The sequence below is a fragment of the Myotis nattereri genome, assembly GCF_964212035.1.
Source record: "Myotis nattereri genome assembly, chromosome: 7".
Lineage (NCBI taxonomy): Eukaryota > Metazoa > Chordata > Mammalia > Chiroptera > Vespertilionidae > Myotis > Myotis nattereri.
The window spans coordinates 12298122-12324104 of NC_138082.1; the positions used below are offsets into that span (position 1 = coordinate 12298122).

The 25983-nt window shown below is 39.2% G+C and overlaps 1 protein-coding gene across 1 annotated transcript in view; it reads left to right on the forward strand.

Annotated features, from left to right (window-relative positions):
• The window catches only part of PARD3B (par-3 family cell polarity regulator beta), a 907405-nt gene that overhangs the window by 141454 nt on the left and 739968 nt on the right, over positions 1-25983 (forward strand). The gene's annotated exons all lie outside the window — the stretch shown is intronic.

The following is a 25983-nucleotide window of genomic DNA, read 5'->3' on the forward strand; positions in this document are numbered from 1 at the left end:
TAGAATGTGGTTAGGAATAGCTATTGCCCTTGAAGAGGAAGAAAGATATTCTGTTATTTTAGGACAGGTTAATAGGTTGCCTATAGAGTCCGGGATTTAGAATGTGTTAAAGAGTTGTCCGGTGAGGCCCCATTCCAGTCATTCCCTGGGTAAAGCCTGACACAATCCTTTGGTGAGCATTCTCTGGTGATGATACAAAATAATACGTTTGGCTGAAAGTTTTAATTGGGTCTTATATGTCATGCACTATGTATTCATGGCTCCTGTTCGCCAGTCTTCCTGGATCATTAAAAATAAAAACCAAGCACTTGGCTCCTTTGGTTGTCAGGCATTTTCCTGCCTTGATCCCGATCTTTCTTTGAGAACCAGCTCTTGCAAGATAAAAAACTTAGAGATTTGTAAATTCTCACCATGTTTCTTGGATTCTTGCCTACCTCCTCAATGAGAAGAGGCAACTTGTGCTTTTGGAGGCATTAACCGACTCATTCCCTAGCCTCTCATTTCTGTGATGCTAAAACTCTCATTCTGATAAACCTACCAATGATTGTCCATCTCACAGATCCTTAAGGTTTGATTTTTATGATATAATCTTGAAATGTGAGGCCAAGTAGGTATCTCCTATATAAAAATATTAACATATCAGTAACATCTATATTACAACTTTCTTTCTTAAAGTATCCTCTTCAGGTACCATTACATGACAAACCCTCAGAGGATGAACGGTGCATTGTTGTATCATGTAGCAGAGTACCATTTAGGTATTTGGTAAATGCTTTGGTTGTATTTTTAAAAGTCACTAGAATGCCCCATCAAATTATTTATTATTTTTATAATTTCATTATGCATTTGCTTTGGTTAACTACTATTTTTAAATTTATTTTTGTACTCTATTACTATTCTACCCTGAAAGGGTAAATAAATTAAAAAGCAACAAAATAGTATTTATATACTTTTGACTACTGTGATCATTGATTTCTCCTATTTTTTTGTTTTTCTCTTTTTATGGAAATCATTGTTTAATTTCCCTCTCCAATCACAGTTTAAGATATTCTGTATTTATGTATATATTAAAATATGTGCATATAGATGTCTATCTAAATGGCACTATGACTTTAGTTTTAGATGGTTAATTTCTATAGCACAGTTATGCTGCTCTGTAAACAGGTTCCCTATACCATAGCTTTTTGTCATATGTAGCAAAATTAATATGTAGCTTTGCAAGGCCTCAAATTGATATTTAAAGTAAAGATGGAAGAGTACTTAGCATTCTTTCTTAAACCTATGCCATTCTCCTAAAAGCAATTTTGCAGATAGATGCAGGGGAAAGAAAACAGTGAGAAAGCATTGTCTTTCATAAGGAAAAAATTGCACAGTGATATTCTGAAAGGCTCTCATCGGAGAATAAAGGATGTAATCTCTGTATTAAACACAGATGGAATATTTCAGTCTCAGCTGTCATTGAAGAATCTCCATGTCAGTTTGGATTGGGCCCCTTTGGGACATGTGTAAATGACAGTGATGAAACCATCTCTTTGCTGAGCTGGAGTGCACAATGTCCTGTTATCTGTGCCATCTGGTGCGACAGAGGATGGCAAGTTCTCTCTGCTGGGAATGGTCTTTCTTTGGGATTTGTAGACTTTAGCATAGAATGTGTTTGACCAAAATCAGCCTTTAACTGGCCGGATTTCAGTGGCAACAGCTTTAAAAAAGAAATGGCATTCCAAGATACTGAAAATGGAGGAGGAGACAGAGAAATTAGTTGACACATCTTTAGATATTTTGGTGGGTAGTGGTTATTTTCAACTGGGTGCTTTGTAAGCCCTGACCATGTTTCTGTCCTCAGTGATAGCTGTTTCTAGTTTTGTTTTTGCCATATTTTTTATACTATTGCTTGTAGTGTAATAATAATACACCATTGATGTTCTGGTTCTCACCCACTGAAGCAATGAATGGTGGTCATTCTGCTTCAGGACTGTTACTTTATTGTGGATTCTAAAAATTGGTCTACAATGCTTTATCAGCACTGACTCAATTTATTCATTTTAAAACCAGTCCAAAGATTTATTGACTGTTGAGTCTTGCAGCAACGTGAGTTCCTTTACTGTCTACCTCTGTCTGTGATTAAAATCAAAACAAAGTTAAATTACATTTTACTAACAAAAGCCCATTCCTGGTATGAATTATGAATTAGTAACAGAAGGTTTATAAATGATTAAGGTTTAATATGTCCCCCCAAATTGGGCTTAGATTATGTGGAAGCAGTCTAGATCCACTTACGAGTTTATCTGTTTTCACAAAATACCAACGCAAGACGAGACTTTTCTCTGGATTAGTTCAGTAGGGAACTGTATGGGGCAGGCGTGTTCATTAATACAGTCACCTTTGAATGGACTGTGTGTGGGATATAGTCATGAGAAACGTGAATGAAAAATATAACCAAATAACATTTGGAGCTCTTTGAGTTACAGTTGAATAGAATTAAATGATTTACAGTTAAGTTAAATATACAACTGTGTGTGGTGGGTTGCAAGTTGCATTTGTTTTGAGTTCTTCGTATATAGTGTGTTTAGAACCCATTCTGACAGATGGAGTGCCGTTCTGCTCTGCTGCTCCCTCAGCTCTGAGTGGGGAAGGTGAGTTGGTTGGACTCCCTGCCGCCCCGCTCAGTTCCTGGAAGTTACTGACCTTCCCCTTTCATGAGGGAAGAATAGGTTGAAGCAGCAGGTTCTCCCTTGCAGTCCTCACTTGCAGTGAGGTTGTTTGTTTCCTCTGAGTTTATCAATTTATAATTCACCCCTAACTCACCATCCTCGTTCGACATAAAAAATCATTGTATGTTGTGTGTGTTTTTTGTGTATGGTTTTCAGAATGAAAAGTGAGGCTGTTTAACTTGGTAAAAAGTGGGGAAGACACTGCCTTTCTTATTGCACACACATCACTCCTCTGCCACCCACAAGGGATTGTACAAAGGAGAAAGGTTGGGAGTCAGATACCTGACCTGATTCTTAGACACAGTGTCACGCCTAGGACTTACTTGGCAAAGAGGCACAGAGGAGTGTGTGTGCAGCGGGTGGTGGGAGGACAAGCGGCACCGTTTGACGCTCGTCCTGGTTTTCTGTGGTGGCGCCCTGATACTCTGGTGCCGGGTAGGAAGCCATTCATAGGAGATCATTAATTTATTACTTTGCACTTTAGTCTAGCATTGCAGTGCATCTGTTCACAAAGGAAGAAACAGGATTTCTTTTCCATTCCCCACCACGTTGGAAACTCTTCCAAATTTAAGCAATTAGTGAAATCTTGAGAACACATTTGGTTTGGGTAAAACCCTATTTTTGTCTAATTCTAGTGACATATCTACCTAAATTATGGATATGTGGACTACTTAGATATTAGTATTTGGATGTTCATCTCTACAAACCTGAGTGAAGTTTATTGTAAGGGTAGACTGTTTGAGAAAAGTATCCAATTTAATACAAAGATATTTCAATTCAGGAACACCCAATTTCTGCCTTTCTGGCTGGACTTTATAGTGAAGGGACAAATGGTATCCTATCTATGGGCCTCACCAACTTTCCATCCCACTTCTAGCTGGCACCTGCCTTTATGGTGACTTTCACAGTGCCCTTTTAAGGAGTGTTAAACATTTGTTTAAGGTGTTAAAGGGATTCTCACAGGAAAGGTACAAGTTAAGCTTGGGGAAACTTCTTTCCCTAACCTCTAAGACACTGTCCATGAGATCACCTTCAAAGGAATCAAGATTTTAGATTGTAACATATTAAATAAATAAAAAATTGAGGGAGTAGCAATGTACACAGTGATATACAATAATGTCATTTACAATAGCATCATAAGACATAGCATAGTTAGGTATAAATGTAATACACAGTATGTTCAAGATCTGCACATTTCAATCTACACAACATTGCTGAGAGAAATGAAGAGAGGCTGACCTAAATAAATGAAGGGAAAGTTTTTATGGATCAGACAACTCTGTTATTAAAATGCTAATCTTTCTCAAATTGATTATATATAGATTCAATGTAATCCCAACAAAACACAGCAGGTGTTTGCTTTTTGTTTTTGTTTTTAGTTGGTAAGCTGCTTCTAAAATTTATATGGAAATATAAAGAACCTAAAATAGCAAAAACAGTTTTTGGGGAGAAAAATGAAGAGAACTTGCAGTACCTGATTTCAAGATCTAAAAAGGTACCTAAGTAAAAACAGTATGGTATTGACATTAGGATAGAGAAGTAGATCAATGACCTGAATAAAATTCAGACATGGATCATATTTATATCTGTTATTTATTTATTTTTTTTGGAGAAGATGCTCATGCAAGTAATTAAATTTATTACCTTGCTCTTTAGTCAAATATAGCAATATATTTGTCCATTAAATGGTGTGAGTAAAACCAGATATTTATATGCAAAAAATTCTCCATCCATATGCAAGAAATTATTTTAAATAGATCATATATGTATATATTTATAAAATTCCTAAAAGATGTCATTGGAGGAAAAAATCAGTTTTATGTTAGGCAAGTATTACATGTAACATATCTGAACCATAAAACAAAAAAAAATTGGACTTTATCAAAATTGAAAACTTTTGCTTTTTGAAAGACACTATTAAGTAGAAAGACAAGCCACAACCTGGAAGAAACCATCTGCAAAATTTATATTTGGTAAAGGACTAGTATCTGACATTTACAAATAACTCTTACAATTTAAAACAATAAATCATCATGATTAAAAATGGGCAAAATTTTTGAACAGACACATCACCAAAGAAGATATAGAAATACTCAGGAAGCACATGAAGAGGTGCACTGTATCTCTAGTCATCAGACAAATGCAAATTAAAACAACAATGATACCACAGAAATGGCTAAAATTAAAGTACATAAAAATAGAAAGTATTGGCAAGAATGCAGAACAACTGAAACTCTCCGATATTGCTGCTGGTAATTCAGAATGCTAAAAACATTTTGGAAAACATTCTGACATTTTCTTAAGTTAAATCTATGCTTGCTTAGCCATTTCATCCTCAAGTACTGCCCAAAAGAAATGAAACACATGTTCACACAAATACTTGTACATGAATGTTCAGAGCAACTTTATTTATAATAGCCCAGACTGAAAACAACCCAAATGTCCATCAAGTAGTGAATAGATGAACACATTGTGTTGTTATGTCTATACAATGAAATTCTACTCAATAAAATGGAACAACTATTTTTACGTGAAGAAGCATGGATGCATCTAAGAAGCATTTTGCAAAGTGAAAGAAGCCAGACACCAAAGACTGCAACTATAATATGATTCCATTAAATGAAATTCTAAAAGGGCAAAACTATAATCATACAAATTAGATCAGTGGTTTCTTGGGGGTGAAGTGAGTGAGTTAACTGCAAAGAGCAGGAGGGGACTTGAGTGGTAGAAATGTTTTCTATCTTGACTGTGGCTACGGTTGCACAATGACACACTTTAGCCAAAACTCCAAGTTTACTATTGAAATGGGTGAATTTTATTATATGTTAATTATTTCTCAATAAAGTTGTTTAAAAGTAAGACCTTAGTAGTATTTGAAAAAAAATTCCCTTCAGCAGTCTGCCAATTAATAAACTTAGGTGGAATTATAGGATTGCTAAGACTATCATTTGAAAATCCTAAAGTGGCACAACAATCATCAGTGACTGCTGAAATCATTAGGGGAGATGGTTGGGTATGTTTACAGATTACCCTACAAACTGTTGGCTACTTTTACTGGGTAAAATGTGCCTTTTCTCTGGTTGCTCATGTTTGTCACCTAAATTTGCATCATGGAGAGTGTTCAGCCTGACACCATGAGCTTCTGGATGTGTCTGTATTACATTGGACTTCTGTGGTTGGTAGAGATTTTCTAATCTGCTCCTCAATCCAGTAAAGTCTAACACTCATATTTATGGGAACTCTTCCATGTGCACCAGACTCTCTTCTTGCTGTTGTGGAGGGTAAACAGAGAACGGATCATTGCAGTAGTTCAGCTGAGATAATAAGGGCCTATCCTAAAGCAAAACATTAAAAATTGGTTAAAATCCAGTGTAGATAAGGATGCAGGAAAACAGGGATTTTTTAAGGGAATATAGAATTAGTGGCATCTTTTTGGAAGGCACTTTGGCAATAGCTATCAAAATTTAAGTATATAAATTATTTGATCCAACAATTCTCCTGATTATATATATATATATATATATATATATATATATATATATATATGTATGTATATGTATATATATATATGATGATATATATTGGAAATAACAGTTAATCAGAAAGAATGCAAATGTTACCAAGTGAGGGTAATTTAAATTTATGCTACAGCCAGAAAATGAAATATAATGAGATAAAGAAGCCAAAAAGTCGCAAAATCGCTAAGATATGTTACATCATAAATATATACTGTGCTAATTTCATTACTATATATTTTATTTTACTTTATTTTTCTATCACCATTTATCTTCCCTGTATCCTCTTCCACCTCAACAAAATATTATGTAAAATAAAAGTTATGTAAAAAAAAAACAAAACAAAAACCTCAAGAAAGCTAGGGCAACTCTTCTAGAGCTAAATGGTCAACAAGACAACCAAGTGCAATGTGTGCAACTTGACTGGGTTCTGACTAGAAATAAAAGTTATAGAAGACATTTTAGGGCAAGTAGGAAATTTTGAAAATATAGATATGAGCCATTAGGCAAAATGGAATTTTGTTGATTTTCTTTTTGGACATGACAGTATTAGCATGACTACGATGAGAATGTTCTTATTCTTGGGAGGATCGTGGTGTCTTATCATGTTGTCTGTAACTTTGGTTTAAAATAAAAGGTGCGATACATACCATGAATGAAGCAACTATGGCAGAACATTAATTTTTGAATCCAGTGGGACGTGCATGAGCACTCATGTTATGCTTTGTAACGTTTCTGCATGCTTAAACCCTTTTATGTTAAAATGTTGAAAAATAAAATACTCTCCCTTTTGAAAGATAGTTCTGAAATATAGTATGCCTCAGGGAGTTTTCAGTTCTTAAAGATTCAGCCACCTAAGAAGTACATCCCTCTCTTCCTCACTGTTCTGAACATCACAGTTTTACTGAATCTACAGTTGAACTACCAATTTATGTTTCTACATAGAGGAGGGAAACCTTTCTGTATTATAAATATATTTTTAATCTGTTTGAAAAACTAATCATTGACTGATTTTTAAGTTATTTTACATTAATTAAAAAAGAAAATGCAACTAGTTAAAACAAAGACTTAAGACTTTAATTTTCTATATGGAGCTGGTGAGATTTGAGTTCAGGGGTACACATCTATAATAATAAAAGCATGATATGCTAATTAGACCGGATGTCCTTCTGGACGCAGCCTGGGCTGCGAGGGAAGCCCTGGTCCCAGGTGCCTGTCGGCAGCTGGAGGGAAGCCTGGGTCCTGGGTGCCAGAGGGAAGCCTGTGCTGGCAGCCGGGGGAAGGAAGGCCTACTCTTGCACAAATTTTGTGCATTGGGCCTCTGGCTGCTATATAACAAATTACCCCAACCTTCCCTGCTTAAAACAAGGTTGGTTTGGTAGCCCACAGTCTGTATCTCAGCAGTTTGGGCAGACTGAGCTGGCTGCTCAGATTAGGGGCTCACAAAGCCACAGTCATGGTGTCAGGCCCGGCAGAGCTCTTATCTGGGGGCTCCAGGAGGCTGTGGGCAGAGTTCAGGTCATTGGAGTTCTAGTCCTGTGGCCTCATGTCTGTGCTGGTTGCCCCCAGGGGTAGCTTTCTGGTTCCAGAGGCCACCTGCATTTTTTCTTGCATACTCTCCTCCATCTGCAGACCAGCATCATTTTTTCCCCATTCGTTATCTCTCCTGACTTCTACAACCACCAGGAAAAACTCTCTGCTTCTTAAAGGGCTGGCTGATTGCATTAAGTCCATCAGAAAATCTCTCTCTAAAGGTCAACTGTGCCTTTAGAAATAATTATGGGCATGATATGCCATCACACCACAGGTTCCACCGTTACTCAAAGAGGAGGTTATACAAGAGTGAGCATCACTGGGATGATTCTTATAATTTGGTTTAAGGATTTCTACTTTGATTCCTAGGAGACATATTTTTGTGATGATGAATGAATTATGTCTACTTAATCTATTTTTTAAAATCAGGACATACTTTAATTAGAAAAAACTTGGTTTTAATACAGTGTAAAAAGCCATGCATTTGCTTTTTATGAAAAACAACAACAACAAAAAACAAACAAACCCCAAAACCCTCAGCTTTATTTTGTAATCATAATGCTGACAGAAATATGAATGTTTTTGAGGGAAATATATAATGCTCTTTCTGTAGTTATTTGTATTGTTATTTCAAACTTATTCCCTGAATTTTAATTCTCTTTATATGCTCTCCACATTTCTTTTTAAATTGCTCTATATCAAATCCAGCCACAACCACTGCTAGCATGCTCCAGATATGTGTTCTAGCTAATAAGCCAGCCCAACCAACAGTGTCTGACAAAACCATGTCGTTATGGCCACGGATTGGCGGGCCCAGGAACTCAGGCAGGGCACAGCAGCGATGCCTGGTCTCTGCTTCCTCATGCTGGGGCCTCAGCTGGGAAGGCTTCTACCTCCAGGGGTGGCTCAAAACCCTGAGGCCTAAAATCACCCAGAGGCCTTTTTGCTCTCGTTCTATAGACTGGACTCCACTGGGACTGTCCCCCAGAAGCCTAAAAAGCTGCCCCATGTGTCCGGAACTTCCTCATAGTAGGGAGACCTCAGGGGGTCAGGCTTCATACATGACCCCTCCAGGTTCTCAGCACAACTGAATATTTATCTAAAAATCTCATATCACATTTTATTTTTTAAGTATTTCTCTTGGTTTCAGAGATGAAGGAAAGTGCAGAGAGATAGAAACATCAGTGATGAGAGAGAATCATTGATTGGCTGCCTCCTGCACGCCTCACCCTAGGAATCTAGCCTGCAACCCAGGCATGTGCCTTGACCGGGAATCGAGGTTCATAGCTTGATGCTCAACCACTGAGCCACACCAGAGGGCTCAGATAACATTTTAAATGAGACGCGATCCAACATTATTGTTCATGTTTGGTGGTATTCTGTATAACTTTCTTAAAGTGTTTTCAGATATTCTGAGTTACGGTTTTGTCTCCAGAGAAAAGCAACTATGACTTCTAAATCATAAACTTTAGATTTTTGGATGGATGGAAAAATATATATTACCTACATATGCTGTTCATCACTAAGTAGCATTTTTTCGCTAAGTTGTATTTTTATTTCATTTCAAAATAATTGGCATCAATTTGCATATAGCAAGACTTTTACTCTAAAAAGTTTGCAGCATAATTAAATGCGGGGTTTTGTTGTATTCCCTTGTCATTACTAATGAACTCTTAGAATTTTGTTGAGAAACTGGCTACCAGCTTTGGGAAAGGAGAGGATGGAAAACATTATAAGATAGAGTTAGAAAAGAAAGGAGAAATCATAAAAACAGTTTTGATAAAAATCAAATCTATTTGCCTTGTTCTTGGGTTTCTCATGCAGAAGAGAGCAGAACTTTTTCTTGTGTTACCTCAAGTGAGATCTGATGCTGCTGAGATTGGTGATGGGAGGAAATTAGGACTCTACCCACCCAAATATTCATGGCTCTCGAACAGAACCGTGTTACAGCAGCCACCTGCAATGCTAACTTTCCTCCAAACTCCCTGAGGACACGCGTTTAATTCATTATTCAGCCTTTTTTTATTTATATTTTTTAACATTTCTAGTGTTCTGTTTAAACTTGGAGCCCTATATGTATTCTCCCATCAGTCTTTAGGTTATTAAGACCATGTTTATTCTTACTAATTTGAGAGGAAAAGACTTGAGGAATCCTTGAGGAATTCCATCACCTTATAGAAAATATGACATATTGTTTTTGGTTTCTGTTCTGTTAGTGGTTAACACCATTGCTGTTACATTTGCTTCCTGACGTTTAGCAGCTGCAACGTAAAGTCAGTAGAGACACACTGGCTCCAGGGAATCTTCCCAACCGTCATTGTGCTTTCTATTCATTACACATTGGGCTTCACTGAAAATCTTCTTTTTAAGGATTCAGTCACCTCCTGGGTTAGGATTAAGTGCTGCTGACACTCAAAGTCCAGGAGTTCTCAAGGGGGTCCCTGGGCTCCAAAGCATCAATACTACCTGGAAAGTTGTTACAAATGCGTTCTTAGGACACAACTTAGATCTACTTACTCCAAAACTCTGGGCTTGGGGTCTAGTAGTTTGTGTTCTAACAAGCCCTTGCAGGGAATATTCACAATAAGTTTAAGAACCACTGTCTACGATTTTTGCTATTGGTGTTAGCATTTAGCATAAATTTTACCTTCTATATTTTTGCATATGTATTATTTATGACCAGCATGAGACATTTTATGTATATTTTTGTTATCCATTATTACATATGATAAGTATCCTATATAATAAAAGTGTAATATGCTAATTAGACCAGAGAGCCGAACGTCATTCCAGACGTCCTTCCAGACAAAGCTGGGGCAGCGAGGGCCGAGGCAGAGGCAGTTAGGAGCAATCAGGCAGGCAGGTGAGCAGTTAGAGGCTATGAGGTAGGCAGGTGAGTGGTTAGGGATGATGAGGCAGGCAGTTAAGTGGTTAGGGGTGATCAGGCAGGTGAATGGTTAGGGCGATCAGGTAGGAAGGCAAGCCAGCGGTTAGGAGCCAGTGGTCCTGGATTGTGAGAGGAATGTCCAACTGCCGGTTTAGACCCGATTCCTGTGGGAATGGGCCTAAACCGGCAGTCAGACAGCCTCCGTGCTGTCCCGGATTGCGAGAGGGTGCAGGCCAGGCTGAGGGACCACCCCCCCCCCCCCGCACGAATTTCGTGCACCAGGCCTCTAGTATGTATATATGAATGTAAACTTATTTTATTTTGTATATTAATTTTTTTAAAAAAAAAACAAAAGAGTATTGTCTTTGCCATTGCTCCCTGAAAATTTTGATATAGAAACAAGAAAAATCACATAATGTAGACAGAACTAGGCCAGGTGGGACTCTGTGGAGCTGGAGATTGACAGATAAAGGGTGGGATGAGGTGCTGAGAAAGGGCTGAAGTCAGAGAGCAAGACTGGGTGTATGACATGTGTTGGGAGCTCAGCTGAGAAGGCATCATTGGGGCAGCTAAGTGGGAGTACAGCAAAAGCTGATGCTGTGTCCTTTGGTATTAGTCAAGACTCATCTCTTCCAATGATTTGGTGGAGGTTGAATCAACATCCTTTCCTTGGTTGTTTTAATTTCCTGATAGTCAAGAACTACCTTTGCCTTTAGCCCCATATAAAATCACTCCCACAGTAAAGTAAGATGGCTTTAATGATTGCACAGTTGTCACTAACATGATTGTAAAACTGTATTCTACATATGATAGCCCTGAAATGTGTTACGGTGTGAGTATGTAGAATAGGCTGTAGTGCTGTAATATGTAGATTACGGTTGTTACTACAGTTAGATGAAACACAGAGGTGGCGTCCATCTGAAAAGAGGCATTGATTGCTTTCTTCAAGAACATAATCTCATTGTTTGTCAAATAAAAGTTTTCACTTATTGTTTCCTCTTACAAGGCTTTTCTCAGATTTTATCTTGTTGGAGGTCCACACTTCCTATTTTGCAGTAGTTGAGGAAGTAACATGGCTTTGAGTAGGTTAACCCTGGTTTTTATTTGTTTATTGATTTTTTGGAATGATAGTTATTATTCTTAATTTCAGTATAGTCTAAAAATGTAAACTTTAGTTTTGGTATATGTACTTATCGTAGGTTCCCACTAAAAAAATACTGGTTAAATGAATGAATGTTGGTTTTGCTAGCATAGTTCACAATTATTTGGGAAAGCTTCCTCAATATTAGAAAGGGGCCTGGAGAGGTTATTTTTGCAACTGCTCTGAGTTGATTTTTGTATTATATTTTTGTAGTTTAATATTGATCTCTTTTTGAAATTCTTAATTGCTTATAGATTTTTAAAGTTGATCTTAATTTTATGGTTCTTTGATTTAAATGTTCCACTTAATTTCAAATGGGAAGAATTTAAAATAAGCTCTACGCCAGGATAGATTTTATGGATACTTCTCGAGAAATGTGCTGTTATAAAGCTGTATGCCATGGCATTTACTGGTAAGGTTTCTCATCATGTGAAAATGGAGGGGAAAAAAAACAGCATGAAAAACCCAACCACCTGTTATATTGCTTTAATGGTGTAAGAACTCTATCAGACTTTTTTTACTAGCAGGCTCATTTGGGTTTCTGACTTCTTGTAGTGTCTATCTCCCCATAGCTTCTAAATGGCCTATCAAATTGTTTTTCCTCCTAAAAAGGTGAAGATCTCTTCATTTTCAACACCTCTCTCCCTCTTAAATTACTCTGATGGGTCTGACACCCCTCAGTTACCACCTGCAAGGTCACCTCAGACCATTTCCAGGTTCTTCCCTCCCTTTAACCCTGCTCTATCTGTGGTCACGGTGACCTTTCAGAAGGGACAGTGTGACAGGGCAGCAGTGAGAAGCCCTCATTCCTCTCACTGAGAAGTGTTTTGACTCTTTGGTTGGTTGTAATAACAATCAGCCAGGGCTGTCTTCAGCAAAACCTGATTTAAGAATGTCTAACAAAACCCAAGGGCAAGGAATTAAAAATATAGATCTTACAAAGGGACATGCAAAGCTGTCAGGAAGCCAGGTGTGTCCACTGCCTCTCTCTGTACATCTGTTCCATGCTTCTTCTTATTATTATTTTAATATGTTTGTATTTATTACAGAGAGAGGAACGGAGAGGGATAGAGATATAAAGACTTCAATGATGAGAGAGAATCATCGATCAGCTGCCTCCTGCATGTCCCACACTGAGGATCAAGCCCACAACCTGGGCATGTGCCCTGACTGGGAATTGAACCATGATTTCCTGGTTCATAGGTCATTGCTCAACCATTGAGCCGTGCTGGCCAGGCACATCTGCTCCATTCTTTCCTCCAACTTGCACTCGATTCTGTAAAGATGATTAAACCAGGGCCACTGAATTGTACAGTTAACTTTTTTTATACGACCAGGCCTGACTGGATTATAAGATCTTTGACCAAAAAAGATACTGAGATCGGCCCAATGTGGAGTACATGCTCCGTCACATCCAGCTCACTGTGGATCGAAGATGAAGTGTACAGTAAAACACAGCGTGGGCCCTCAGCAGCCTTGCTCCACTGTGAGGCTATATCTGCTCTGACTCAAGCTGGGACAAAAGAGAAAAAAAAGCAAAAAGAAAAACCCCAGGTTTGTGGTTTTAATTGATGCAAACCTTTTTAACATTCACATCACACTTTCCAAATTATTAATTGCCAGTTTCAAACTGTGAATTCTTGTGTTTCAGAGGGAGAGACAGTGAATGTTTTTCATCAGTGAGGAATGAAAAACTGGGAGGAAGAAGCTGAAAGAATGTGAAGGAGGGAGAGGGTTTGATGGCTAATACCAGGTCCAGGAGGAGTCGGGAAGAAAGCAGTCCAGGGCCAGTCAGATGAGTCATTGGTCTTGGGCAGAAGAGATGCCTTGTTCTCTGCGGCCGGGAGTATCAATGTTGATTGTGTGTCTGAGTCTGAGAGTGAAAACGTAATTCCTGAGTAGAGGCAAGGGTGCCAGGTAAGAGTGATAGGATTGGGTAAAGGCCTGGAAGAAAACGGTGAAGTTTGGAGTAACTGAGATGTGGAATAGAGCCACGAGTAAATGAAAGGATTTCTGAGGGCGTGATTGAAGCTGAAACCCAGTATCTGGACCAACAGGTCCCACGTTGCTCCATCCTTGGGGTGGTGAACACAGAATTCAATATACAGATGATGTATTACGGAATTGTACATCTGAAACCTAAATAATTTTATCAAACAACATCACCTCAATAAATTCAATAAAATAAAAATAAAGTATATACTTGATAGGTAAAAATAATAAACATGCAATCAAGGGAAGATTAGTACACAAACTCGTTTTTTTAATTTTAGCACATTTACTAGGCTTAGGCTATAAAATTGCTCTTATCATTTTAAGATCAAACATGAAGGGAAAAACATGTGTTATCTAACACTCAGGGTTGATAAGATAAAAATAACCTAGTTCCTCAGAAGATTACTTCCAGTACTGAGATGTGGGAATGACAGGTCCAGCTCAATTCAACAAAAAACATCCTCAAAAAAAAGAAAAAAAAAAAAGAAAAATATAAAAAGAAAAAAAAATAGCACTGCATTTTACTGAGCTCATTCTGATAATAACTGTCAATGTAAGGAAAGTAAAGTTAATTCTATTCCATTAAAACAATGTGGCTGAATACAGTGTTTGATTAAAGAAGGGTCAGAAATGTAGATACACCTACCCAGATGCCAAACTTTTTAAAGATTGGTAGAAACTAGATGGCAGCTGAGAATGAGTAGAGAACGTTATGGCAGAATAGCAAAAACCTCAGCCCGGAAATAGCAGTATGGTGTCTTCAGGGGGAATCTGAGCTTTGGAGTCAACTGCTACTGTTTCTTGAACTAAGAGTTCAACTCTTCCCAAGCCAGGATTAGGGCTGAGTACATCCTGTCTGTATTAGGATACCCATTATATAGAGAAGTGGGATATGAACTATAGGAGGATGAGAATAGATTCTAGGTTTTTGTTGTTGTTTGTTTTCGTTCTCTGCTTGAGTCCTTTTACAATGATCCATAAGGATTTTGTTTCATCTTGTAATCTTTAAGGCAGTGGTTCTCCAAAGTTACTATGCACTTGAATCCTTCGGGAGGCTTGTTAAAACACGGATTGCTGGGCCCCACCTCCAGAGTATCTGCGTCAGTAGGTCTTCATAGGACCTGAAGACTGCATTTCTAACAAGGTTCTCTGAGACCACGCTTTGAGAACCATTGCTGTACACTCCAGCGAGGAAATGGAATGACGTTGGATGTTAATTAAAAATATTAATACTAACAGTCTAAATTAGGGAAATGTCTTAGATTGTTTCTTCAGAAGTTTTCTTGTTTTTCATGTACTCATGTCCATGTTAGCAAACTAACGAATGGGTGTGGGTTTGAAGGTTATTTTGATAGGACTTCTTTTAATTTGTTGAGAAGGATTATTTGTTCTTTACAGGCTTGACCATTCACATGCTTTCGGGTAATTAAGTCAACCCCCTTTTCACTGATAATATCAAAGGCAAATTTTTTATAACCTGTGTCAAATTCATAGTTAATTGAAATTCTGCAGTTTCACAGGGAATTTTTGTTTTTTATCCAAAGTTATCTGGTAATTAAAGTACAAAAGGTCAAAGATTCTAGCCTTTATCTTTAGAATTGTAATATCACCAAGGGTCATTTGAATATAAAATGAATACTTTCTTAATTTGTTCAGTGTTTAAAAGGCATGGTTTCTGCTGGTATTGAAATAGCTCATTTTAATGTCTTTTTCTTCCAAGTATCTATGGGCCTTCCATATCAATTTTTGGTTTAGGATAATAATTCTGGTAACTAGATCAACACTCATATAGCATTGAGCTCTAACAAATGCTTTATGGATTTTTTTCATCATTAGAATATTTTAATATTAATGAAAGAGATGTATTTTAAATACTCAGAGTACATTTCAGTTAGGGAAATATTCTAAATTCATAGAGAATGTGAGTGGTAAAATGGGTGGCTCAGAGTTGTGGTTTCCTTGCTTCCTTCAGTTTGGGATCCCATCAATTCAAGTTTGATCTAGTGAGTCTACAAAGTAGACTTTACTAGTATGTCCTTTATATTCCCAAAAGAAAGCCACCATGGAAAACATAAATAAAAAAAGAGCAATGGGATCTGAATTATATTTTACCCTGTTTCTTGCTATGGCTTAAAAGATAACCAGAACATGTGCTAGAACTTTCTGTTCTTACCTGATAAGAGCTTGTGGGTTAACTATGCTTGAGGAGGTTTTAATATAATGCTCTGATAGCTGATAGAGGAAGTGTCTGAACATAAATAAATTGTGTCCAGCTGATAACCTCAGACAGAAATCTGATGGCTCTGATTTTTCGTTTTCAGATATTGTTTTAATGCCTAATAAGATACAGTTCTACATGTGGAAAATATTAAAGTAATCAAAAACATTTGGCTTTTTTGCATATATTATCTAAAATTAACTGTCTTGTTAACACTCATCTCTCTTGTCTCTAATTGGGTTGAAATGTGTGAAAGAAAAAGAGCTTTGATATGAAACTATTTTTCAAAGGACGACTCCACTGTGATACACACAGAAGAGCAAATAGATGTGGCATTGAGAGAGTTTCTGATTGTCAGCATTTCCACTTAGGTAAAAGAATTAAATAAGAATGTTCTGTATCTCAATTACTAAAGTTTTTTTAAAATATATTTTTATTGATTTCAGAGAGGAAGGGGGAGTGAAAGAGAAATAGAAACATCAATGATGACAGAGAATCATGGATCAACTGCCTCCTGCACTCCCCATACTGGGGATTGAATCCATAACCCAGGCATGTGCCCTGCCTGAGAATCAAACTGTGACCTCCTGGTTCATTGGTCAATGCTCAACCACTGAGCCATGCTGGCCAGGCAATAACGAAAGATTTTTTTATGTATCATTTGGAAATCTAAGCATTATGACTTCAGAGCTTAGAGTTGAAAGGTGGTGCTCCAAGATCTGATGCTGAAGAAACAGTTTATCCTATTTCTTTAAAGTATTCATAATATCATCTAACTTTTAATCAAGAGGGGACATTATATTTAGTAATGTGCTTTTATAAACACAGATAAATGCTATTATTTTCTTAAAGTGTTCTACAGCTAGATTGTTTTGCTTGACTGACTTTCTTTAAAGTCATTAAAATAATTAAAAATTTTTATATAATATATGAATCAGATTAATGTAAATTGAGTAACTTTTACAAAGGCTTTACATTAAAAAATTCTTATAGACCATGATTAGGCTAAAGTTTCACTATAGGCAAACAGCCAGTTTATTAAGATAGTTCTTTTCATTTTTTAAAGGTTGAATTTTACATAAAATCCAGGTTATATTGTATGCCTGTGGAAAAGTTAATACTCATTTTCCCCCATCATCCTATTAGTTTTTATTAAAACTGCTACCACATGTCAGCAATAGGGAGCAGAGAATCACAGCTAAAGGAATTGATGCTGAAGTAGCTATCTGAAGAAAAATAGGAGGAGCTTCTTTCTTGAATCATGATATGTATCACTGGAGTGTTGGCTAATCAGTATTGCAAAAGTTTGAGAGCATTCCAAGTCTTAAGGCAGTCAGAGGGCCATAACCAGGTGTGGTGGGCTCTGAAACTTATATTATCTGGGAGCTTTTTTAATCCTCACCTGAAGATATGTTTTTCGTTGATTTTTTAGAGAGAGGAGGAGGGGGGAAGGGAGGGAGGGAGGGGGGAGAGAGAGAGAGAGAGAGAGAGAGAGAGAGAGAGAGAGAGAGAAACAGATCAGTATCCTCCCATGCACACTCCTACTGGGGATCAAAACTGAAACTTAGGTTGATCGGGAATCGAACCTGCAACCCTTTGGTGTATAGAACTGCGCTCCAACCAACTGAGCCACACCAGGCAGGGCAATTTGGGGGTTTTCTTTAAGGGGGAAAAAAACAACAAAAAACCCCACACAAAACAAAAGCAAAAAAAAACAAAACAAAAATATTCTCCTTTGGAAATTTACTAAAGCCTGTAAGTGACAGCATTGGATTTCCTCCAGGGCCATGAGAGAGTCCCTCTAAAGGGGGGCCTTTGCGTTTAGGCTTCACAAGCTTCAGGGTAAATTCTGTCTCTAAGGCGGAAAAGGACGATAAGAATTTGCCTATGGGCATGAAGTAGCCTCCAAAGTTTCTTCCAGATCTGGGCACATTTTTCACCCCCCCACTCCCTGCCAACCAAAAAGGTTTCCTTCTACAAGACAATTTACATCTCAATCTTGAGTCCTGGTTCAGTGACTCTACCTATTTACTGAAATATTCCAATGAAACTTGCTAAATATGTATTTTTATTTGGTCTATTAGGACAGTGATGGCGAACCTTTTGAGCTCGGCGTGTCAGCATTTTGAAAAACCCTAACTTAACTCTGGTGCCATGTCACATATAGAAATTTTTTGTTATTTGCAACCATAGTAAAACAAAGACTTCTATTTTTGATATTTATTTTATATATTTAAATGCCATTTAACAAAGACAAATCAACCAAAAAAATGAGTTCGCATGTCACCTCTGACACGCGTGTCATAGGTTCGCCATCACTGGATTAGGAGTTGACCAAGATTTGGAGCACTTGGCCAAAATTGTTGAAAATTGAGAGAAACTCTTTCATGGTGGCAATTTTTTTTAAATACATGGATTTTTCCATGTTTTAATGTATTAGGATAGCATACCAGCAAGCAAAGTATCTGTATCACATTATCCCCAGAGAAATGCAATCAGACTTATACTTTAATGTTATGTGTTATGGCGGCTCAATAGGAGAACCATCTGTTGGCACTGTATTTCTGAATCATACATTATTACATAATACATATTGTCTGTCAGATGTGGTGGATTATGTATCTATCTTGCTGATCCCAATGTCTAGTCTAGAGTGTCCTGATAGATATTTGCTTAGCAAGACAGAAAAGTGTTGTGTTAAAAAATACAGGCTTTAGAACTTAAAATATTTAAGTATAATCACCATACCTCAGGGTCACTTTCTTATAGCCATTGTAAAACATCTAGAAAATATGCTCATTTTCTATATTCAGAAAGAAAGATTACCTCTAAAAGTGTGGATTGTGGAGCAATGTCTTTGCGTATATTACTTCCTAGCTGTGCCATTGGGCAGTCTTTATGTCTTTGTGCTCCTCCCATTTTCTCATCTGTAAATGGAGGTTTCCTACAATTCTTGTAATGACTAAATGTGATAATAAATGAGGGTGCTTGGTCAAGTGTCTGGAAGAGAGCGAGTGCTTCTAGGTATTTACCTAATGCTGCAGCTGCTGTTTGCCATCGACTCAGTGTTGCACAAATACACATCTGATACATTCCTACTTTTAGTAAAGAAATAAAAATTGGTGTCTTTATAAATGGGAATGTTTCTCCTTATCAGAAAATTGGGTTACTAGGTAACCCAACCTATCTTCATTTTTGCCTTAGATATCAGTGAGCAAAATTCATTATTCCAATGGCACACTTTGTTTGAGTCTGAGAACAACTACTTTGCTTTCTTCAGTTGATCCCCATTCTCTTTGATTCTTTAATTTCTAAGTTTATACCATCTTAATCCATAAATCACTGCCAAGCCTTTTGTAATGGGAGTAATTTCTATGAAATGGTCTATCCCCTATGCCCCATCAATGTCTTTCTCATGCTCAGTTGCATGCAGGTTCTCCTCTGTGTGGTTTTAATTGTTTTATGGATTGTTCCTGGACTTGATTGGGACCCTGCCCAATTGTGCTTACTGTCTGAGGCAGGGGTGGGGAACGTCTGGCCCTGCCAAGGCATTAGGGGTGGGTTAATTAAATGTTTGACCAAATATAGCAGGCTAATTTTTAGATTGATAATTTTGTATGGCCAGTGAATGATGTTCTAAATATCCAAGTGGCCCTTAGAAAGAAAATGGTTCCCCATCCCTGGTCTAGGGCCTTTAATAGTGTACCCAACAGGCTAATTTTATGTGAATATCACATTTTCTGACACAGGTTTAAAGAGCAAAATGGAAGTGATCATCTGCTTGCTAAAAGCATAGAATTTAAAACAAAGTTTTTGAAAACATTTGGGTAACTTTTGGGCAAAAACAGAGGTAATATTCAATATTTTAGAGCCAAAACCTGGTTAGGAGGTGTAAAGTACAGTTCTGTCAGAACACTCAGGCCTTTGGCTTGTTTACTTGCTTATAGATTATATTCAAGAATGGATCACCACTAAATCAGATCTTGGGTCTTTCTGAAATGAGAAATTTCCATTGAAAGATGTGATTAGTCACCCTGGCCTGGTGGCTCAGTTTGTGAAGCATCACCCCCTGACACCAAAGGTTGTACAGCTCGGTCCAGTCGGGGCACATGCCCGGCTTCGGGTTTGATCCCTGACCGGGGCACCTACGGGAGGCAGCAGAAAGAGGTTTCTCTCTCACATCAAAGTTTCTCTTTCTCTCTTTCTCCCTTCTTCTTTCTCTAAAAATCAATAAAAACATACAATTGGGTAAGGATTTTAAAAAAGGATTTAATTCATCATTTTTTTTATCACCTAAGATTCTTGTAAGCTGGAAATAACTGCATTTTCTGTTTATTTGGCTTTTATTCCAAATATATCGCTTGGTGCCCCCAAATGTGTTGAACCATTTCTACTACTGACTGATATTATGAATGGTACATTATTAAGGAAATTTGTTTATCCAACAGAAACAAGCCATCATAGGTAGAGATAAAAATTTGGAGTCGCAAAATTCTGTGAATTTACAGCTGAGCATATTGCTCATAGTTATTTAAAAAATTTCATCTCATTTCCAGGAAACTTTAGTTTACCTATTATTCAAAAAATGTTGAATATAACTTACTTAGACTTGTAAAAGGGTTGTGTATTTAAACAAACAAACAAATAAAACCCCAAATCTCTCTTGATACATGACTAGACTACATCTCTGTATGTCTTGATTTTCTCATTTGTAAAATAAGGAAGGTTGGGTTAAGTGGATCTCTAATCCCCCCTTCAGCTCTAACAGGCTTTGATTCTGTTGTCACAAAGCAGCATATAAAATGCTTTATTCAAAATCAGATGGTGCAATATTATTAAGCATTGGTTCCTGGAATGTATCTAGTGGTCAGGAATGAAGTTCACAGTTCTCTATGGTCTTAATTCATTATTGGACATTTGAAGACAATGACCAATATTCAAGTTATTATCAAACTTCTGTCCCCTACTCTATGAGAGGTAATTGATGGTCAGGTTGGTTCTATGTCTCTGCTAAAAGCAAACCTCAGCCCGCAGTAGGGGCCAGGCTGATGCAGGCATCTGTACAATGGCTGTGGCTTTCTGCTTGCCTGATAGGATCCCAGCAGTGAGGACAGCCTCAGGGAAACAGTGCCATGGTGAGACAATTTCAGTTCCACTGAGAAAAAATATGACCTGAGTACCTCACAGTGGGACCATGGATTTCTGTGGTCCATTAGGGCCCAGCAAGCACCTCATGGTGAATTGGCATTGGGGAGGAGAACAATGGGACAGCTTTGTTCTCAGACATTCCACAGATTTTAAGTGTTAATAATTAACTATGACAAGCAGTATAGTATGTTTAATTATGAGTAACTAGAGGCCTGGTGCACAAAATACGTGAACGGGTAGGGTCCCTAAGCCTGGCTGGTGATGAGGGCCAATCGGGGCCTTCCCGCTGCTGACCGGGGCCTTCCTTCGTTTCACACCAACCCCTGTTGGTTAGCGCACATCATAGTGAGTGATCGAACTCCCAGTTGAACTCCCAAGGGAACAATTTGCGTATTAGGCTTTTATATGTATAGATTGTTAGAGGCAATAGAGCCCACAGTGGTTCAGAGAGGAAACCCAGGAGCTAGTCTCCCTGGGATCAAATCTGAGCACTGCCTTTCAGTTGCTGTGATTTTGAACAAGTTGCTTAACTTTTTTTGTGCCTCTACCCCCGGGATCCTCAAACTACGGCCCGCGGGCCACATGCAAATACAAATATTGTATTTATTCCCGTTTTGATTTTTTACTTCAAAATAAGATATGTGCAGTGTGCATAGGAATTTGTTCATAGTTTTTTTTTAAACTATAGTCCGGCCCTCCAATGGTCTGAGGGACAGTGAACTGGCCCCCTGTTTAAAAAGTTTGAGGACCCCTGCTCTACCCCCTCATATATAAAATGAGTATATTCATAGTACCTACCTTATAAGGTTGTTGTAAGGGTTAATGTGTTATTAAATGTAAGGCATTTAGAATAAGGTCTGGTACATAGTATATATTACTAGTATCCTAATATATAAAAACCTAGGGTCTGTAACAACCCAAGGCTCGACTGAACACCGCAAGTCAGTCCTGCAGTCAGTGCTGGGTTGCCGTGGCCGCCTGTGCAGGCACAGTGACCCAGCACTGACTGTCCAGGGGGCTGCAGATCAGGCTTGGAGAGAGAGGCAGGGTCTGATCCGCAGCCTCCATGGCAGCTATTGATCAGCTGTTGCCTCTCTCTTTCTCTCCTGGCTTCGCCAGCAGCCGTGCCTCTGTTTCTCTCTGGGCCTTCCTGGGGGCTACTGATCAGTCCCGCCTTTCTGATCAGGCCCAGAGATAGGCCCAGAGACGCTGACTGGCATAGAAACTGACCAATCAGAACCAAATCTGATGAACTATGAAGAGCCAATGGCTGCCTAGGAGGTGGAGCTTTTGATGCTGACTGGCATAGAAACCAACCAATCAGAACCAAATCTGGGTGAAATGTGAGGAGCCAATGGCTGTCTAGGAGGCGGAGCTTTTTTCACTGACTGGCATAGAAATCGACCAGTCAGAACCAAATCTGGGTGAACTGTGAGGAGCCAATGGCTGCCTAAGAGGCGGAGCTTTTGATGCTGACTGGCATAGAAACTGACCAATCAGAACCAAATTGGCTGGCAGGGGAGGGCAGTTGGGGGCAAGATCAGGCTGGCAGGGGAGGGCCATTGGAGGCGAGATCAGGCCAGCAGGGGAGGGCAGTTGGGGGCAACCAGGCCCACAGGGGAGAGTAGTTGGGGGTGAGATCAGGCTGGCAGGGGAGGCAGTTGAGGGCAACCAGGCCATCAGGGGAGGGCAGTTAGGGGCGAGATCAGGCTGGCAGGGGAGGGCAGTTAGGAGCGATCAGGCAGGCAGGCAGAGACAGGGGCAATCAGGCAGGCAGACAGAGGGTTTAGGGCAGCCCTGGGCAAACTACGGCTCGCGCGTTTGAAATGAATAAAACTATTGAAATAAAAGACCGTACCCTTTTATGTAATGATGTTTACTTTGAATTTATATTAGTTCACACAAACACTCCATCCATGCTTTTGTTCCGGCCCTCTGGTCCAGTTTAAGAACCTATTGTGGCCCTCGAGTCAAAAAGTTTGCCCACCCCTGGTTTAGGGGCAATCAGGCAGGCAGGCAGAGAGGTTAGGGGCAATCAGGCTGGCAGACAGAGGGTTTGGGGACAATCAGGCAGGCAGGCAGAGGCAGTTAGGGGTGATCAAGCAGGCATGCAGGTGAGCAGTTAGGAGCCAGTGGTCCCAGACTGTGAGAGGGATATCCAACTGCTGGTTTAGGCCTAGTTCCACAGGGGTTCCCCGATTGGAGAGGGTGCAGGCTGGGCTGAGGGACCCTCCCCTCCGTGCACAAATTTCGTGCACCAGGCCACTGGTGTAAGTATAATATATTATTAACATTATCAGTATATTATTTTTATGGAAAATTTATAGTATTAGTTAAGAATAAATTTAGGCACAAATAGCTGCAACTGTAAGATAGCAATGATGTAAGTAAGCAGCTTATTTCCCTCAAATATTAAGAAAAAAATCCATACGTAGCCAATGTCCTCTGATGTTTGGGACCGGGCTCCTTTGTTTTGTTTTGTGTTGTGTTGTGTTGTTTTGTTTTGTTTTGTTTTGTTTTGTGTTGTGTTGTGTTGTGTTGTTTTGTGCAGTCTCCTGGGGTTGTTTTCACCTATGGTCCAAAATGACTGCTCAAACACTCTTTTTTTTAAAAAAAATGTATTTTTTATTGATTTGAGAGAGAGAGGAAGGGAGAGGGATAGAGAGATAGTAACATCAATGAGAGAGAAACATCTATCGACTGCTTCCTGCATACCCCCTACTGGGGATCGAGCCTGCAACCAGGCATGTGCCCTGATGAGGAATTCAACCCTTAATCTCTTGATTCAACCACTGAGCCACACTGGCCAGACTACTCAAGTCTTTTTGCTTGAATTCCAGCCAGGATCAAGAAGGATTGAAGGGGATGTGCCTTCCATTTACTAGTAAGCACAAGTTTTAGAGGTTACACATGACAATTTAGTTTGCATCTTCTTGACCAAAATTTAGTTTGGCCTTATAATTCAGCTTCAAAGGAGATTATAAAATGTACTTTTTAATCTGGGGGGCTAAGTGATGAGTCCAAAGTGGTGATTTTATTGAGAATGAAAGAGTATATTCGGAAACAACTAGTATCTCTCCACAAATATTTTTTAATATATTTTTATTGTTCATAGTATTACAGATATCTCCCATTTCTTCCCCTGTCCCTTTTATCCCCCTACCCCTTACCTTAACCCCCCAGGTCTTCGCTACCCTATTGCCCATGTCCATGGCCTATGAACATAAGTGTATAAGTTCTTTTTTTTTTTTTTTCTGCAAAAAGCTTTATTGTTTCATTTGGTCCAATGCATAGGGGTGGGCTTCAGGGTGGATAAAAGAATGTCTAGGGGTTTCGGGAAGAGGCTCAGGTAAAAGCCAGACGCCAGGGGATGCAGAGGGGCCCTCAAAGGCCGCTGGGCTCCACAGGCTCCTAGTCGTGCTTGAGGGTGAGCCTCTGGAAGGGATACACACCCAGCCCCACCTGGGGGCCGGCCGCCTGCGAGGTGAGGCAGGTGTCGCTCATCTTCTTGATGAGTTTCACCTCCTCACCCCGGAAGTGGTTCTCCAGGAAGTCACCGAGTTGAGGGCGTGAAGCTCTAAAAGGGGCTGGGTCAGGCTCCTCTCCAAGGCCAGGGCGGCTTCTATGGAGTCCTGAGTTTTGCCCACTCACCTTGGGGAGGCTTCAGCACGTCCTGGAGAGAATGCAGCCACTATGCTGGTTTTGCAACTTTAAGAGACGCTCAGCGCCCTCGTGCTTTCTCTCTGCCAACTCCAGGAGTAAGTAACCCAGGCCCCCAAGAGCCACATCGCCTCAGTCAAAATAGAAGCCCAGAGAGAGGTAGGTGTGGGAGGCCCTAGGCAGTTGATGCTGCCTCCACGTCGGTGGGATAATTGTGAGGCATTTGGAGCTCATGGTTGTTCAGCAATAAGGAGTGACGGTAGAAAAAACAACAGTGTGTTGGCTGGTCTGGAGATGGTTCTGAAGGTGGTGACTGGAAAAGGTTGGAAGGTGGCTGGAGGCTGGAAGAAGGGGCATCCCTGGGTCTGTTCCATCCAAACACTGTTGAATGGAACAGTGACAGATCCGGACCACTGAAGGCCAAGTATTTAAGTTCTTCCATTTATCTTTTCTCGTCCCCCCAACACAAATCTTTTTTTTTTTAATATTATTTTTATTGATTTCAGAGAGGAAGGGAGAGGGAGAGAGAGATAGAAACTTCGATGATGAGAGAGAATCATTGATTGCTGTCCCCTCCATACCCCACACTGGGGACAGAGCCCACAACCCGGATGTGCCCTGACCGGGAATGGAACCGTGACTTCTTGGTTCATAGGTCGTCACTTAACCACTGAGCCACACCAGCAGGCCTCTCCCCAAATCTTAACATTTTGAAGACTAGGTTCCTCAGTTTTCTCAATAAAGGTACATGTTCTTTGCTAAACTATTTTATTTAATTTCTGTTCTTACTATTGTGCTATTTTAATTCCCATGCATACAAAAAAGAATTAATGTGCCAAGTCATTTAATTAAATAATAAATTAGAATTAAAGTATTAGCATCAGAACTCTAGTTCAAATGCTGGATTTAAACCTATGTAAGTTGGTTGAAGGGACTCCATTAGTGTCATAATTTACCAGAGGCTTTGAGAAAGGAAATGTGAATAGCAACTATGGCAACAAATATCTAGCATTCAGCTTTTATTGAACTTGTGAGCTATTGACAAAACTGCCAAAATAAGTCTTTGGATGTAAAATTGATGATCTTCTCCTCCCCCTCCCCCCCCGCTCCGCCCCAACCCCAACCCCAACCCTCCATGGAGATAGGGACTAAACTCCTAGAGACATCATTCCGAA